We start from the raw sequence: 17,108 nt of genomic DNA on the forward strand, positions 1-17,108 counted from the left end.
TTTTAGTGTCAACATCAGTGAAATCACTGCCAAGACCAACTCCATGAAGATTTCCCTATGTTTTCTTCTGGCGCCTTTTAAATTTTCAGGTCTTATGTTTAAGTCTTTAATCCATTTTGAGTTGATTTTTGTGTATGGTGTACAATAGGGGTCCAATTTTATTCTTTGGCTTTTGGATATTCAGTTTTCCCTGCAGAATTTCTTGAGGAGACTGTTCTTTTCCCACCACATATTCTTGATATCATAGTTGAAGAACAGTTGTGGGTTGGTTCTTTCTCAAGACTGATTTACCTGTCCTGGTCCTTTCTGGTTCCATAAGAACTTTAGAATTATTTTTTCTATTTCTGTAAAAAATGTCATCAGAATCTTGATAAGGATTGCATTAAATCAGTACATTGCTTTGGGCAGTATGGGTATTTTAACAAGGAAGAGTAAGTAAGCTAGTAGGGCTAAGAACAGAGTGATAAAGAAAGAGGTTATCAAGATTGGAGATATTGTCAGGGGACTCGAGCTTTATCTTTAATCAACACCAGAGGATATTTACTAGCATGACAGTTGTTTCAAATATGACTTCATAAATAAAGTAAGTAGGGGTTGGGCTGCCTGGGTGGCTCAGTCGGTTAAGCATCTGCGTTTGACTCAGGTCATGGTCTCTGGGTCCTGGGATCAAGCCCCGTGTAGGGCTTCCTGCTCAGCGGTGAGTTTGCTTTCCTCTCTCTCCCTCTGCCCCTCCCCACTGCTCATTCTCTCTCTCTCTCTCCTTTTCTCTCTCTCTCTCAAATAAATAAAATCTTAAAAAAAAAAAAGTGAGTAGGGGTCAAGACTTGTGAATTAGTTAGAAACACTACAGAGGAACTGGCCATCACATGGATAGCAAGCCAGCAGTCTGTATGGTTCTGATGACTCTTGAATTTTTATTCCCAAAGTGTCTGGTATTCAGTCACTACTTTGAAAGAATCTGGTTGTTGCTTAAAAGTAGATAAACAGACTCCTGTTTCTAGCATATTGTTACATTTTCTTCCAGAGGAGCATTCATGCTAAGCATTTAAAAAGACTGAGAGATGGGATTTTATTGAGCTTAAGGGAACAGGTTGCAAAACTGTCTTAGTTCCTGTTTGCTAATAAACATTTGTATGTGTACAAAATTTATTCTAATGATTGCTTTGATATGTGGCACATGTCTGGAAGAAAGTACTTAGCTCTTAACCTACAAAACTTAGATGCTAGGATACCAAAATGAAGCCAGCAATTATGAGGGCCCATGTTGGCTTAGATCAATTTACAACTTAGACCAACTTTACTGGTTTCCTTGGGAGACCCTTCCAAACTGATGATTTTGAATCTACCTTCTCTCTTGTGTATACCATAGAACTGTATATGAATGACAATATTATAAGACATGGATTATTTAATGGAAAGAGCACTGCTATGAAAATCAGAAGACGGAGCTTCAGTCTCAAATCTACCATTACTTAATTGTTTATATTGATAGGTTAGTTTATCGCTTTGGACCTCTGTTTTTCTGTAAGATGAATTTCCTTCAGACTGTGAAAATCTTTGAGTCTATATGAAACACATAGATTCTTATCTCTCTGGAAGGATTCTGTTAGGGACTGAATCGGGTTCCTTCCCACAACTCATAAATTGAAATCCTAATACCCAGTGTTACTATATTTGGAGATAGGGCCTATAAAGAAGGTAATATAGGTCAAGTGAGTATGGCCCTAATCCTAAAGGACTGGTGTCTTTATGAAAAGAAGAAACAAAAAGAGCTCCTTTCTCCCTGCAAGTGCTCAGAGAACAAGGCCATGCGAACCCACAGTGAGAAGTGGGCCCTTTACAAGTCAGGAGGGGACGTAGCACCAAAAACTAACCGTAATGGCACCTTGATCTTGGACTTTTAGCCTCCAGAACTGTGTAAAAGTAAATTTCTGTGGTTTAAGCCATGCAGTGTGTGGTATATTGTTATGGCAGCCCCAGCTCACTAACACAGAAGCATTACACAAGACACATCATCTGGGGGGCAATGCCATTCTAATAGAAAAAACTATGACATTCAGAGTCAGAAATGTAGCTAAATGTTGCATGAAGTTGAGCAAGGGACTCAAGTTTTCAAAGGTTCAAATTCTTTTTTTAAAAAAATAAAGGTAATAAAATCCAATTTATTGGATTATTGTGAAGTTTATTTTTTTAAAGGTTTTATTTATTTATTAGAGAGAGCAAGAGAGAGATAGCAAGAGAGAGCACGAGTAGGGTAGAGAAGGAGAAGCAGACTCTCAGCTGAGCAGAAAGCTGGCGCAGGACCCCATCCCAGGTCCCCGGGGTCATGACCTGAGCTGAAGGCAGATGCTTAACCGACTGAGCCACCCAGGTGCCCCTATCGTGAGGTTTAAGGAATAAAATAATTTAAGGAAATACTTTGTAAACTGTAAAGAATTATATAAATATACTGGTTTACTCCACCTAGCCTGGGAATCTTCTATTTCAGAAAGACAAAAACAATACCTCCTTACAGACACTAGCTCAGATCTCTTCAGGCCATTCTCGGGCAGGAAGCTCCACCCAAGTCCTTCAGACTAAGAGAACAAATAACTCCAAGTGCATCTAAACAATTCCCTTCCACAACTGCTTTGAAGTCAAGTGTATAAAAGACTTTCCTTTTAAACCAATAATTCTAAGAAAGTAATTCTATACAGGACAACTTTCTCTAAAGTTTTTTAAAACTTTATTGAGCAGTAATTGACAAATATAATTGTACATATTTAAAGTCTATACCGTGAGGACTCTCTCTCTATATATATGTATATATTATGGAATGATTCCCAGGATTAAGATAATTAACACACCCAATACTTCACATAGTTAACTTGTTTCTTTGGTGGTGAGAATTATTTTTTTTTAAAGATTTTATTTATTTACTTGACAGAGAGAGACACAGCGAGAGAAGGAACACAAGCAGGGGGAGTGGGAAAGGGAGAAGCAGGCTTCCCGCTGAGCAAGGAGCCCAATGCGGGGCTCCATCCCAGGACCCTGGGACCATGACCTGAGCTGAAGGCAGATGCTTAACCAACTGAGCCACCCAGGTATCCCTGTGGTAAGAATTCTTAAGATCTACTGTCAGCAGCTTTCAAATATGTAATACCATATTAAGTACTAGTTAATAATGATTAAGTAATTAATAACTTAATTATTCATTAATAATAACTAATGTTATTAACTATAGATCCTCAGAACTTATTCTCAGTTTCTGATGAAGATGTTAAAGGGAAAAGCACAGGAATCACCTAAAAAGCTAGTTAGCATGTTTAAGGAAAAAAATCAGTTACCTATTTAATAAATCACCAGTATGTAAGTTGGTCCTACGTTAATTCCTATGGGATGTCTTCCTTGTATTTTACAATTATGTATTCTTTTAAACGTGATTTGGTTCTCATTATACGTTTAACAGATTTCTGTCCAGTGTGATTTAATTATGAGACTGACATTTTTTTTCCAAAAAAAAAATTAATTGAGATAAATGTTTTCAGAACACAGATGATTTTCTCTAGGGTCTTTTATTGAAAAGTCACTCTGTTTTGTTGCCAAGGGCACTAAAATTGCTGGTTGACTGGCTTGTCATTCCTTTTCTAATGAAAAGAGACAGTCTGGAGATTTCCTGGAAAACAAATCAATGTGAATGGGAATAGTGGTTTAAAGTCTTTCTGCTGAACTATTTAGAACATGACAGAGACCAAACAAGATTATGGAGCAAAACTGATATAAATTTTTTTATTTTTATTTTTTAAAGATTTTATTTATTTGTCAGGGTGAGAAAGAGAGAGAAAGTACACAAGCAGGGGGAGAAGGCAGAGGAAGAGGAAGAAGAAGGCTCCCCGCTGAGCAAGGAGCCTGATGCGGGACTTGATACCAGGACCCTGGGATCATGACCTGAGCTGAAGGCAGACGCTTAACTGACTGAGCCACCCAGGTGTCCCCCCCCCGCCGCATTTATTTTTAAAGTTAATGTGTCATCTGTTCCATTAACCAATATACATGATGAACTTTTTATTGACTTAAAGTTCAGAAATCAGAATATGTTAAAGAATGACTAGTAGCTTTGATATAATAGAAGATCATGGGGCTCCTAGGACTTAAAAGTAAAATTCCCTCAGCGGTAACCTATCATTTTAGGGCAAGAAAACTCTTTGAAATCTGTATTAACTCAGAACTGCTATGTGTGTTTCATCACCAGTCTTTGATAGTTCAAATGTAGGGAGAATGGGCCAAATGTGAAAGGAGGTAAATGAGAGAAAGAAAAGAGATCCAATTATGCTATTGCCTAAGTAAAGTACAAAGAAGAAAACAACCTTCAGTCTAAACATATCCACTGTCATTTAAATAGAAAAGATTTCAGTCATATACTTGTTATTTTTAATTACAGAAGTAGTACCTGCTCTATATTAAAAAAAATAAGCAAATGATGTCTTTTGATGTGTCAACTTGACTAGGCCACAGTCCCCAGTTATCCATCAAATGCTAATGCAGGTATTGCTCTGAAGGTATTTTGCAGATGTGATTAAAGTTGATATCAGTTGACTCTAAGAAAGGGAGATTATTCTAGATAATACAACTAGGTTTGATCCAATCTGTTGAAAGACTGTAAAAGGAAAGTGGAGGTTTCCCTGAAGAAGAAGAAATTGCACCTGTGGACTGCAACTTCAGCATGTGCCCAAGACTTGCAGCTTAACCTTCCTGACATCATGACCAACAGATTTTTGACTTGCCTTATCAGCCTTGATAGTTGCCTCAACCATTTCCTTACAATAAATCTAGTATTATATACCTCTTAGTGGTTCTGCTTCTTTGGTTGAAACTTGACTGATATAAATTTTGGTGAGGTTAGAGGAAAAGAATATGAAGGATGATTTTTCTGAATTTGTTCTGGGTTCTCTAGTTGACAGATTTAAAGGCACTAATGACTGTATTTCCAGCAGCAAAGAGAGCAGTGACAGTCCAGGACTTGATGTGTAACAGAGATATATAAAATATTGCCACTGGATACTCCTAATCAAATGCCTATGGAAAACAAGGTTCTGGATGATGATGCATTTGCTATCTGAAGACGCTGAAGTCAAACTAAGTAAATGGGATTGATTGGTTGCCCCTAATTGTGCTGGAAAAAGTAGAGGAAGAAAAGGATGAGCTCAGGGCTTCAAATTCTTAGCACAAGCTCTACATAAACTATTTGGAAGCTTTCCTCTCTTCCCTGAAAGAAATTCTTGTCTACTGCAGTTGCAGGGCTAAGATTTCTGAAAATCAAACCCAAAGTCTCATCCTATAACTGACTGAATTACAATGCAAATTGAACTCCCAACCATCCAAAACATCTTCCGCTAAAATGAGGGCATTGGTTAGGGAGGATGAGATCCTAAAAATTGAAATGGGGTCATATAGGTAGTTCCTGATAGAGCCAGAGATGTCAAGCCTCTAAATCTGCCAAGTCTTCTCTTCCAGGAAAAGCAGTCCTTTTATCTTTGCCTAAAACAAACAAACAAACAAAACAACAACAAAAAAACCCAAAATGGCCTCCCTGAGGCAGTTGCCTAACAAGGCATTGCTGACTCCTCTCAGTATGTACCACCTACCACCTGGCTTTGATTATAAACGATCATTAAATTCAATTCACAGGGCGCCTGGGTGGCTCAGTCGTTAAGCGCCTGCCTTCAGCTCAGGTCATGATCCCAGGGTCCTGGGATGGAGTCCCGCATCGGGCTCCCTGTTCAGCGGGAAGCCTGCTTCTCCCTCTCCCACTCCCCCTGCTTGTGTTCCCTCTCTCGCTGTCTCTTTCTCTCTGTTGAAAAATAAGTAAAATCTTAAAAATAAATAAATAAATTCAATTCACAGAAGCCCCCAAAGGTTGAAATAGAGATCTGGACCCAAGAGGAGGTTCACCATACACCAAAAGAATTATAGGATTTTTTTCCCCAATTTATGCAGACAGAAATCTTGAGAATGTGTATAAGAATGGATCATAAAGGTCTGAGATCATATGGAAGAATATATAGTTGAATCAGGCTAAATTTACTGATATGGGGCCTGTTATGAGAGATTCTGGATTCCAAGTTTTAGCTTCAGGGGTTGGAAAAGGCTTTAACAATTTGTCTGGTTGACTGAAACATGGACTCAAGAATGGCCTGTACTAAAGGAAATTGAAATGCCAGAACTGTCTTGGTATACATTAGAAGAAGGTATCCAAAGGCTTAGAGAGATTGGAATGCTAGAGTGGTTTTATCAGGTAAGTGTCTAATTTGGCACCATTCTCCAGTATTCTAAGTACTACTGCTCTCTTTTCTTTCCTACTATAAATTTTGTTGTTATTATAGGTCAATTAAGTATGGAAACAAAATCATTTTTATAATCAAATTATAGACAGAATATCAGTCTTTGTGAGCATGAGTATGCTCCTTTTCAGTCTGAAAATTATATAATTATTAAGTGTATATACATTAATAACACATAAAACTGTTGGAGGAGGTCATGGAGAAGATGTGACCAGCAGTTGACCTGCAAGCTGAAACAGGCAATCAGAGGCTCCTCACCCCCACCCTGTCCTTGGAATGTACATTCTGCCCACTATTCCCACAGTGAGAGCCATTTCAAGAACACAGCCTTAAGAGAGCAATGTGTTGTTGAGACCACCTGGACTGAATATGTGACTAAACCCAGTTAAGACCTCCATATAAACTTTAAAAATTCTGGCAGGTGGGGCGGAGATCTACTCATCTTGTGGCCACCCAAGAGAATCTTCATATGTAAATTCCCCTGTCTATTAAACCTGCCACCTACCAATCTGGCGTGGTCTGCCTCTTTCTTTGGTCTCTCTTTGCCCTCTGTGTATGGGGGCCAGTTTTTTTTTTTTTTTTAAGATTTTATTTATTTATTTGACACACACACAGAGAGAGAGAGAGAGAGCTAGAGAGGGAACACAAGCTGCGGGAGTGGGAGAGGGAGAAGCAGGCTCCTGGCCGAGCAGGGAGCCCGATGCGGGGCTCGATCCCAGGACCCTGGGGTCATGACCTGAGCTGAAAGCAGACGCTTAACAACTGAGACACCCAGGCGTCCCAAGAAACACCAATTTATAAGACCTCATAACTTGAGATTCTCTTTCCCTCTGCCCCTCCCCCCACTCTTGCACTCTCTCTCTCTCTCTCTCTCTCTGAAAAATAAATAAATTAATTAATTAATTAAAAAGAAAAAAACAAACTAGGAGCATGATAAGAGACAGCGAGAAAGCACAAAATTAGACTCATGAGAATTGAAAGTCTACATAAATAAGGAAAAAAATAAGCTTTGATTTTCTGAGACAAATGTATAGATGCCACACAATAATTCTCTCCCCCATTTGAAAAGCTAACTATATATTCTAAAGTCACAGTCTTCATTAACCTATCAGTTCTCTTCTTTCTATTACATTTAAGACTTTTTTCTTTTGCTTTTTAACATGGTATATTTACACATAAAAATATAGCCCTATTGCACAATGTTAAGTGATAAAAGAAAAAGAACTGTATAAGAAATTAGAAAAGATAATGCAGATTAACCCAAGAAAATTATAAAGAAAAAAATAGATATAAGAGAAGAAAAAATGAGAGAAGGTGCAAATAACCAAAATCAGTTTACAAAAGATCCTACAGAACTTGAAATGCCATTAAACTTGAAAATTTAGATAAAAATGGGAAAATTTCTAACAACAAAAAAAAGCGTACCAACCTGACAGAAGAAATACAAAATATGAAAATCCCAATAATATTAAAGGGAAAAATCATAGAATAACCTTAATAGACAAAGAATAGGTATTCGATTAAAGGCAGCATCTGTTCATAACAAAAAAATTTTGGTAAATTGAGAACCAAAGGGAACTTTATTAATCTGACAAGGTTTATATTCAAAATATCTATTTTCCATCTTGCTTTGGTATGGTTATTATATCTATTTTCCAGTTGTCAGCCAAATCTCACTTATGACTCCTATTTAAGCATATTTTTAAAAATCTAAAAAAATAAATATAATTACAGTTTATGCCCGATAACTATGGTTCTTTTGCCACTTTTTTTTTTTTTTTTAATTATCAATCCATGACCAATCTCTTGTATGAAAAAAGTTAGAGATAATTTTGGGGACCTGGATGATATTATCTTATCCCAGAAGGGATTTAGGTTTGTTTCTGGCAGGTGACCAGGTCAGACACACTAGCTGATCCAGAGTTTGAGACTGAGAGCTGGAATTTTGTCCTCGTTAGGACACTCCTGTTTTGTAAGTGTAGTCCTTTGGGGCTCAAATGAAAGGCATGCATTTTTACTAGTCTTGCTCTTTATCAAGTCCTGAAATTTCTTATTTTTTCCTCTCTTGATGTGCAACTATTTTGAAAGCTCTGCTGGACCCCTAATCATTTTAGAACAAGTATTTGTAGAAAAATAAGTGCCTATAAGTGTGAGAATAAATTCTCTAGTTTCCTATATTCTTTCAGGTCTTGCCTTTTAAAATGTTCCATGCCTTGGTAGATCTCCAATGCATTGGAACAAACTTTTAAAAACATCTTGTTTAGTTGTTCCTGATGATCTCAGTGGGAAGATTTGTCCTAATTACTTACTGTGCCATTAGCTAAAGCTAAACTCCCATTATATTTATTTTTAAGTGTAATTTGTGTATTTGGACACAATGCTAAATTTTCTATTTATAGTAATGGTGCAAAGTTTCCATTAAAATAAATTTAGTGAATAAAATGGAAGTCAATTTAAATAAAAATACCAAGTAAACAGTATGTATAGGAGTTAGGCAAACGTGGTAAAGGCATTAAAGAATACCAGTGAGTGAAGTCTTGGAAACAAAATGAAATGATCTATATTAAATGAATAGTTCAGTGTCTTCCAAGTTTTTGGTATTTAGAGATGTCTACCTCCCCTATCATGAAGTTATCCTTACTGGTAGGATCTCTGATCACAGACTCAATTTCAAAATTTCAAAAACCAAGTTCCTGCTTAGTTCCTATCCCCAAGCCCCTGTACAGTTCCAGTTTTGCTTTTACTTGTTCAGAAGATTTTATTTATTTGTTTGTTTATTATTTTACTTCAAAGTATTTTTATTCACTTATTTTTTATGTTTTTAATTTTAATTTCAGTACAGTTAACATACACTGTCATATTAGTTTAAGGAGTACAATATGGAGGGGCGCCTGGGTGGCTCAGTCGTTAAGCGTCTGCCTTGGGCTCAGGTCATGATCCCAGGGTCCTGGGATCGAGCCCCGCATCGGGCTCTCTGCTCCGCGGGAGGCCTGCTTCTCCCTCTCCCACTCCCCCTGCTTGTGTTCCCTCTCTCGCTGTGTCTTTCTCTGTCGAATAAATAAATAAAATCTTAAAAAAAAAAAAAAAAGGGAGTACAATATGGAGATTCAACAATTCTATACATTACTCCATGCTTATCATGATAAATGTACTCTTTAATCCCCATCACCTATTTCACTCATTTCCCTACCTACCTCCCCTCTGGTAACCATCAGTTTGTTCTCTATCGTTAAGAGTCTGTTTCTTAGTTTGTCTCTCTTTTTTCCTATGCTAAGCAAACATTTATTTAAAATTCACTGTGTAAAGACACTTATAAAATGTTGGTGGTTTGGTGCCTAATCTCAAGGTGCTCATGACTTATCTGATGAGATAGAAAAATGAGCAAATTGCATCAGTTTCATGAGCACAGAAGTAGCACAGGGTTGGTATGATAAGCTTTTTCTTAGGGTGGGAAGTTATAAAAAGTTTCTTGTGGAATCTGGGAATGAATCTGCCGGATATGGTGAAGGAAAGTGAAGAGAGTCTAAACCGGAAGTCAGGGATGGGGAGAGAAAAGAGCTTGAGTAAAGGCAAAAAGGTAAGAAGCAACGTAATTTGGTTGGGTAACTGGAAGGAGTCAATTATCACTGATAAAACACTTGAGAGAAGGGTATAGCAAGATTATTTGGTTAGGGAGAAAAGCAGGAGAGAGGTCACAAAGGAATACAGAGACTATTCTCTGTAATCAACAGGGAACCCCAGATGGGGTTAGGCAGAGCAGTGTCATCACTCATCTGTACTTATCCAAGATCATGTTGGTGAACTAGAAAATATGACTTAGGTATCAGGGTGAGAATTAGAATCTACACGATGGGATCATCACACAGTATGTCATGAAATTATGACTCATTTTTCACTGAAGTCCTATCTTTGATTGCAGTTGCAACAATTCTTTAAGACCTCAACATATACCGTTCTTGTTCATATCAATATTTTGAGGTATACATTACAGGACAAGAAATTAGATTTCTGTACTGATGGCTCTAATTAGGAGCCATCACAGATATGTGGAGATTAAACAACATGCTTCTGAACAACCAATGAGTCAATGAAAATATCAAAAGAGAAATGAAAAAAAAAAAAATACCTTGAGTCTTATGGAATGTACATTTTAAACATATATGTTAAACTTTTGCTCAGAACCAAAGTTCTTAACTTTTTAAATCATAGAACACAAAACAACTCAATTTACTGGATGGCAATCATTCCTATATTCAAAAGGTAGAAAGCACATTCAGAGTGAAGCTAGTTTTTTAACATCTATTGAAATTGGGGTGGGGGGAACCCTCAGTTAGGAGCTTGGTGTCACGGTACAACACGCATGTCTGCAATGTGGTGTTGTCCAATTGAAATATAAACTCTTAAAACTCATTTTTGCTACATCATATTTAATAACAGCATAGATGCTGACCCCAATTTGCCAGATATCATTTTGTTTCAACCTTTGTATAATACCATACATTAACTGGGAACAGGGAGCAGAAAAGAGATAAGTAAAATATTAAGAATTTATTTTTTATATTATTGTCACGGGAAAACCTTTCTTCTTTATTCACTTCTCAATTCTCACCATATATATTTAAAACTACTTATAATTTTGTTAAAATAAGAAGTTTAAAAACAGAATATTTCATTACATATTTACTCTGAATTCTCCCTGTTAAATACCTATGTGGTCTTCTTCACTTCATGAATAAAATCTGAATAAATTAACTTAGTATTGATAGAATTCTAGCTCAAAATTTTCCTTCTTATATCCGTGACAATGGACTACAAATGGTATATAAAAGTACTAATTTACTAAAAAAAAAAGCCTTAGTTTTTAGTATTAGAAATAATATTAATTTGGGACGCCTGGGTGGCTCAGTTGGTTAAGCGACTGCCTTCGGCTCAGGTCATGATCCTGGAGTCCCGGGATCGAGTCCCGCATCGGGCTCCCTGCTCGGCAGGGAGTCTGCTTCTCCCTCTGACCCTCCTCCCTCTCATGCTCTCTGTCTCTCATTCTCTCTCTCTCAAATAAATAAATAAAATCTTAAAAAAAAAAAAAAAAAAGAAATAATATTAATTTACCAACAAAAAATTTAATTAAAAATTTCAATGCACTCAATAACCTGGGTTTTTTTTTTTAATTTTAGGTTCATGGATTTTTTTTTTTTTGAGTATAGTTGGCACACAATGTTACATTAGTTTCAGGTGTACAATATAATGCTTCAACATCTCTATAAGTTATGCTAGGCTCACCACAAGGGTAGCTACCATCTGTCACCATATAATGTTAGCACAATACAACTGACTATATTTCCTATGCTGTACCTTTTATTCCCATGACTTTCATTCTGTTACTGGAACCCTAGATCTCCCACTCCCCTTCACCCATTTTGCCCATCCCCCCACCATGTTCTCTCTGGCAACAATCAGTTCTCTGAATTTATATATCTGATTCTTTTTGTTAATTCATTTGTTTTGTTTTTAGATTCCACATATAAGTGAAATAATATGGTATTTGTCTTTCTCAGTCTCACTTATTTCACTTAGTCTAATACCCTCTAGATCCATCCATGTTGTCACAAATGGCTAGATGTCATCCTTTTTATGGCTGCATAATATTCCACTGTATATATGTAGTACATCTTCTTTGTCCATACATCTATTGATGCACACTTAAGTTATTTCCATATCTTGGCTATGGGAAATAATGCTACAGTAAACATAAGGGTGCCTATATCTTTTTAAGTGGTGTTTTTGTTTTCTTTGGGTAAATACCCAGTAGTGGAATTGCTAGATTGTATGGTGTTTCTATTTTTAATTTTTTGAGGAACCTCCACACTGTTTTTGCACAGTGGTTGTACCAATTTACATTCTCACCAACAGTACTTGGGTGTTCCTTTGTCTACATTCTTGCTAACACTTGTTATTTCTTATCTTTTTGATTTTAGTGAATTTTTTTTAAAGCATAACTTTAAAAAAATTAAAATAGTATATAATGAAGACATAGTCAAATCCATTAAGACTGGGGAGTTTTTAAAAAATATGAGTAGGAACCCTCAAATTTAATTCAATCATGTGCGATTCTTTTATTATTATTTTAAATTCCAGTATAGTTAAAATACAGTGTCCTATTAGTTTCAGGTATACAATATACTGATAACCATGTACTATTATTTTAAATAATGCTCACCAAAATGAATTCCTAGAACGTTAAATACTGACAGCTACTGAAAAGATATTATTTAAGCTCATTACCATTCACTGATTTCTAGAGCCCTTAAATGTTTGTTTTTAAACATTTTATCTAGTTTTATAGTTTTTTTCTGGGGAGAGGATGTGACAACATCCTCACTCTGCCCTACTGGATGTCCATCTCTTCATATATATATATATTTTTAAGGCCAAGAGGATAGTTAATCAGTTTCTGTTTCAGTATTCCTCTGCTAGCAGTGAATGCTGGATCAGGCTGGACCATCGGAGGCTATTGCCTATGACCAGAGAAGAGATTATGTTGGCTTAAACCTGGGCAGCAAAATGGAGTAGGTCTGAATTCAAGGAAGTTTCAGAAGTACAATCAATGGAACTGGGTTATTGGATATTGAGTATGAAGAAGAGAAGAATGAATGTTGTCTTTAGATTTCCAGCTTCTGTGACTGTGTAACCATTTTGTTGGTTGAAAAAAAGAAGTATCTGTCTTCTACTTTGTGCCAGGCACTATGCTAAACATTAACAAAATGATGTTATCTGTATCATCAGCTTGCATGTATCAGTGGTGCCATCAAATAAAACTGGGTAGCTGATAAATCATAATTATTTTGTTGATGTGATTCATTGCTCAGCTTTCATCAGAAACCTTCATAAATCTCAAGGTACTAGCTATCAAGTAAGCAAATGAAACAAAATTATAAGAGATAGCAATGATTTCTTACTTCCACATGGGGGCACTTTTAAACTCAGAAACTCTTAGTTCTCCATTTGTCCAAACCTCAAGGTTGTTACTTAGGAACAGAATGATTGTGGATGTTTGCATTAATCCCCAGTATTTGTAAATGTCTTTTTTTTTTTTTTGAGAAAAACAAATAATAAGCATCTTTTCCTCAAATTCTTTGGCAGATATACTGTCGTTTGAAAATACATGGTCTCTCCCTCCCTTATTTTTCTTATTATTCTAGAAGTATTGTACAAAGAAAAAATTTGGTATGAGTTTAGTTTTTCCCTTTTCCATTTGCTCTTCAATTGTTTAGAAACCTAGAAGGGTAACTGAGAGCTGGCATTCATTTAAGAGTTTCTATTTCCCCCATAACCTAAAATGTTTATAGTTAGTTGACAACTTTTGAGGAAAATGTGCAAAATTTGAGTGCTTTCTTGGCAAATGCAAAAATTCTCTAACCTTGAATTCGAACTTCGATGAAAGGAACACTATTCTTAGACTTTGGCAAAATTGTGAGCTCTTAAAAGAAATACCTTATAAAATAGTAGTTTTTCATTAAATGCATTCATGTATTCATTTCTAGCCATAATGTGGAATAAAAAAAATTATCACCTATTCATAGATACAAAAAAATCTTCATCATCATCTTATCCACTCTAGAGGGAGAGTGCATCTTTATTATTTTGTAATATCTCTGATTTGATAAACTTCAATGCTATGAAATTCTTTTTTATTGGGTGATTGATTATATTTACTTGCAGAAACAATACACTTGATTTCTACAACTTAGTAAACTGTCGTGTCCTGTAATCATTTAAGTGTAATAGGTATATGTTTTTTGAATTTTCTGAGTTTTTGTTATGCTCCCATTCCCCCTATCCCTCCTGAATTCGGAGGTAGGAGAACAGAAAACAATTGGAGAATTTTTGTTTCCGCTGAGGCTCCTACATGTACCTTTTTCAGAGTTTTGAGTGAATTGTGAAAGTTATGGAAATTGACCTTATCAATTAGGAAATTAATTTTACTGTATCTTGACTCTAGAATTTTGTGATTCTATTATTATATGATTTATTATAAGTTAGTGAGAAAATTTCTTAAATGAACATACCTGTCCTAATTCATCTATATGCTTTTTTCTCATATGAACAGTCTCCTATACAATGCTAATATTACTCAAAGCATGCTTGGCATTCTTTTGAAATATCTTCAGACTAAAGAAAATTATTTTCTTCTTAAAGATTTTATTTATTTATTTGAGAGAGAGAACGTGAGAGAGAGAGAAAGCACAAGCAGGAGGGAGGGGTAGAGGGAGAACTAGACCTGCCGCCAAGCAGGGAGCCCAATGTGGGACTCGATCCCAGATGCTGGGATCATGACCTGAGCCAAAGGCAGATGCTTACTGATTGAACCACCCAGGCACCCCTAAAGAAAATTCTTTTGGAACTCTTCAGTCACACAAAACCTTGGAGAATTAATGGAATTTTTGAAAGCCTTCATAATTTTTCGGAGTCAAATATGGCAAACAGGATATAGGAGTTCTTCCACATCTTATTTATTGTCCTGTTTTTTTCTATCCCCATACTATTTTTATTTTATTGTTTTTATTTCTTTTGTCATGTTTTCACCTGATACTATATATAACTTTTAATTTTTAATACAGCTTCTCTCCTTCCCTACAAGATAGTAAACACTTTGAAGTCAAGCACCATTATGCTGATTTATTACAAATTCCCTGTAGTTTGCCTAAACATTTTAATACATTCAAATGCATCAGATACTCTTCAGATTTTATATAATTTCAAAAACACTCTTGGAGGGGGCACCTGGGTGGCTCAGTTGTTAGCGTCTGCCTTCGGCTCAGGTCATGATCCCAGGGTCCTGGGATCGAGGCCCACATTGGGCTCTCTGCTCGGTGGGAAACCTGCTTCTCCCTCTCCCACTCCCCCCTGCTTGTGTTCCCTCTCTTGCTGTCTCTCTCTCTGTCAAATAAATAAATAAAATCTTAAAAAAAAAAAAAAAAACACTCTTGGAGACTACTTATTGACTTAGGGTGATCTGGATTGATAGCTCTCCATGCATAAAGTACAAGTGGCAACATGGGATCTCTCATCAATCACCATCATCCCCCAAATTCCCTTTGCTTCCCTGATGTATCCCTTTCTTTCTATATTTCATGTCTCCCAGTTACTCAATTTCCTCCTTTGTTTTCTTAGGGCTTTCCTCAAGGAACTTACCAAAATGGGTATATGGGAGGTAAACTTTTCTAGAACTTACATGTCTTGATAATGTCTTTACCTTGTCCAAAGGATGTTTAATGTTTGTCTTTAGCTCCCATTTGTCTTGCTTTGCATCTAGACTCTTACTTCTCTCTATTAAAGTTTATAGAACATCTCTTGACATTCGTTTTTTTTACATGTTACTAGTGTCTTGAGTTAGGTCTACTTTTCCTCCATGCTTATGGACATTTTATGGGCTCTTTCAAACTGAAGATTAATATTCTTCATTTCTTAGAAATATCCCTGAAACTTTTTTGATGATTTCATACCATTTTTCCCCCCTGTTCTTTATTTCTGATAGCCTAATGAAGGATTTTCTGGGTTTGTTCTCTAATTACGTTCTCTATATTCTTTTTTAAAACTCTTTTCATCTTTTGTTCTACTTTCTGGCAGTTTTCCCTGACTTTATCCTTCAAGTTCCTATTGAGTCTTCTTTATCTACCATTACATTTTTAATGTTTAAGGCTTTTCTTCTCTGAATATTATTGTATTCTGTTCTTTTTAATGGATGCAATACTTTTTCCTATTTCTCTCAGGATATTAATAGTAGTTTTGTTGTTTCTCCCCCCTCCCCCACTTTTTTTTTCTTACTATCTTCTCTCAGGTTAGTATCATCTGTTTCCTTCTAATAGCTTTTTCTGGTTGTTTGTTCTGTTCCTATCTGTCATATTTATTTTTTTCCTTGGATATTCAGTGACTCTTACTGGTTTGTTTACCTTTAAAGAAAGGGCATTAAAATCTTGTTGGAAATTCTGAGCATGTAGGGAGCTTGCTGTTTTTTGCTTTACTTGAAAGTGATCTTCCTGGACCATTTTAGTGTAGCCAAGATTAATGTCAACAGTTCTACACTGTCAAGAGTTTAACAAAGTTACTCCAAGGTATTGCTGCCCTGGCATCCATTTTCTTTGACCAAAAAGCCTACAATGATCTTAAACTGAGCCCTGTCATGGTGCTAAACACATATCGTGGATAGCAGCCTATAGAGTTACAAAGGATATAAGTTCCTGATGTGACTTCCCCAACACCCCTTGTGATCAATAGTCTCTCCTGCCTCTATGGGATTTACCGAACACCCACTCTTTTGGTTTTAGTTGACAGATCCAGCCTTAGCCTGGGAATACCAAAACACTCCACTCACAGATTCTAATAAAGGCATGTGGCCCAGGTCCTGCCTCTCTCTCTGTCTATACTGTACCTTTAACTTCCCATGTGGCCCCTCCAGGCATATCGGGTACTTCCTCTAGGACCTGTGAGTAATAAACTCCTGTATTTCAATTTCTCTTGAGGTCTGTTGTTAAACCATAACTCACTATCTGACACCCTGTGCTCCACTTAACAAATGTTATTTTAACAAAGTTGTAGCATGCACACATACATATTCATTCACCACAGATATACCATATATGGTGTTATTTAAGAATTGGAATCAAATGGCTCTGGATCAAATAGTAACGGTATCTTATGAGACCTTTATAGCATTATCCATATATTATTTGGAAATATGATAGTTAATGACTCTATAGTATTTTATGGTATGAACTGAATACGTGCTTT

General features: G+C 36.3%; 1 long non-coding RNA gene across 2 annotated transcripts in view; it reads left to right on the forward strand.

The window, feature by feature from the left end:
• LOC118542020 (uncharacterized) overlaps positions 1–17,108 on the forward strand; it is a 102,849-nt gene that overhangs the window by 7,446 nt on the left and 78,295 nt on the right. The window contains exon 2 of one of the 2 annotated variants that reach the window (XR_013446306.1): positions 2,927–3,094. The exons of the other annotated variant lie outside the window; for it this stretch is intronic. This is a non-coding gene — a long non-coding RNA (uncharacterized LOC118542020). The remainder of the gene's footprint in view (positions 1–2,926; positions 3,095–17,108) is intronic. 2 annotated transcript variants of the gene reach the window in all.

This window comes from Halichoerus grypus, chromosome 3 (genome assembly GCF_964656455.1).
Source record: "Halichoerus grypus chromosome 3, mHalGry1.hap1.1, whole genome shotgun sequence".
Classification (NCBI taxonomy): Eukaryota; Metazoa; Chordata; class Mammalia; order Carnivora; family Phocidae; genus Halichoerus; species Halichoerus grypus.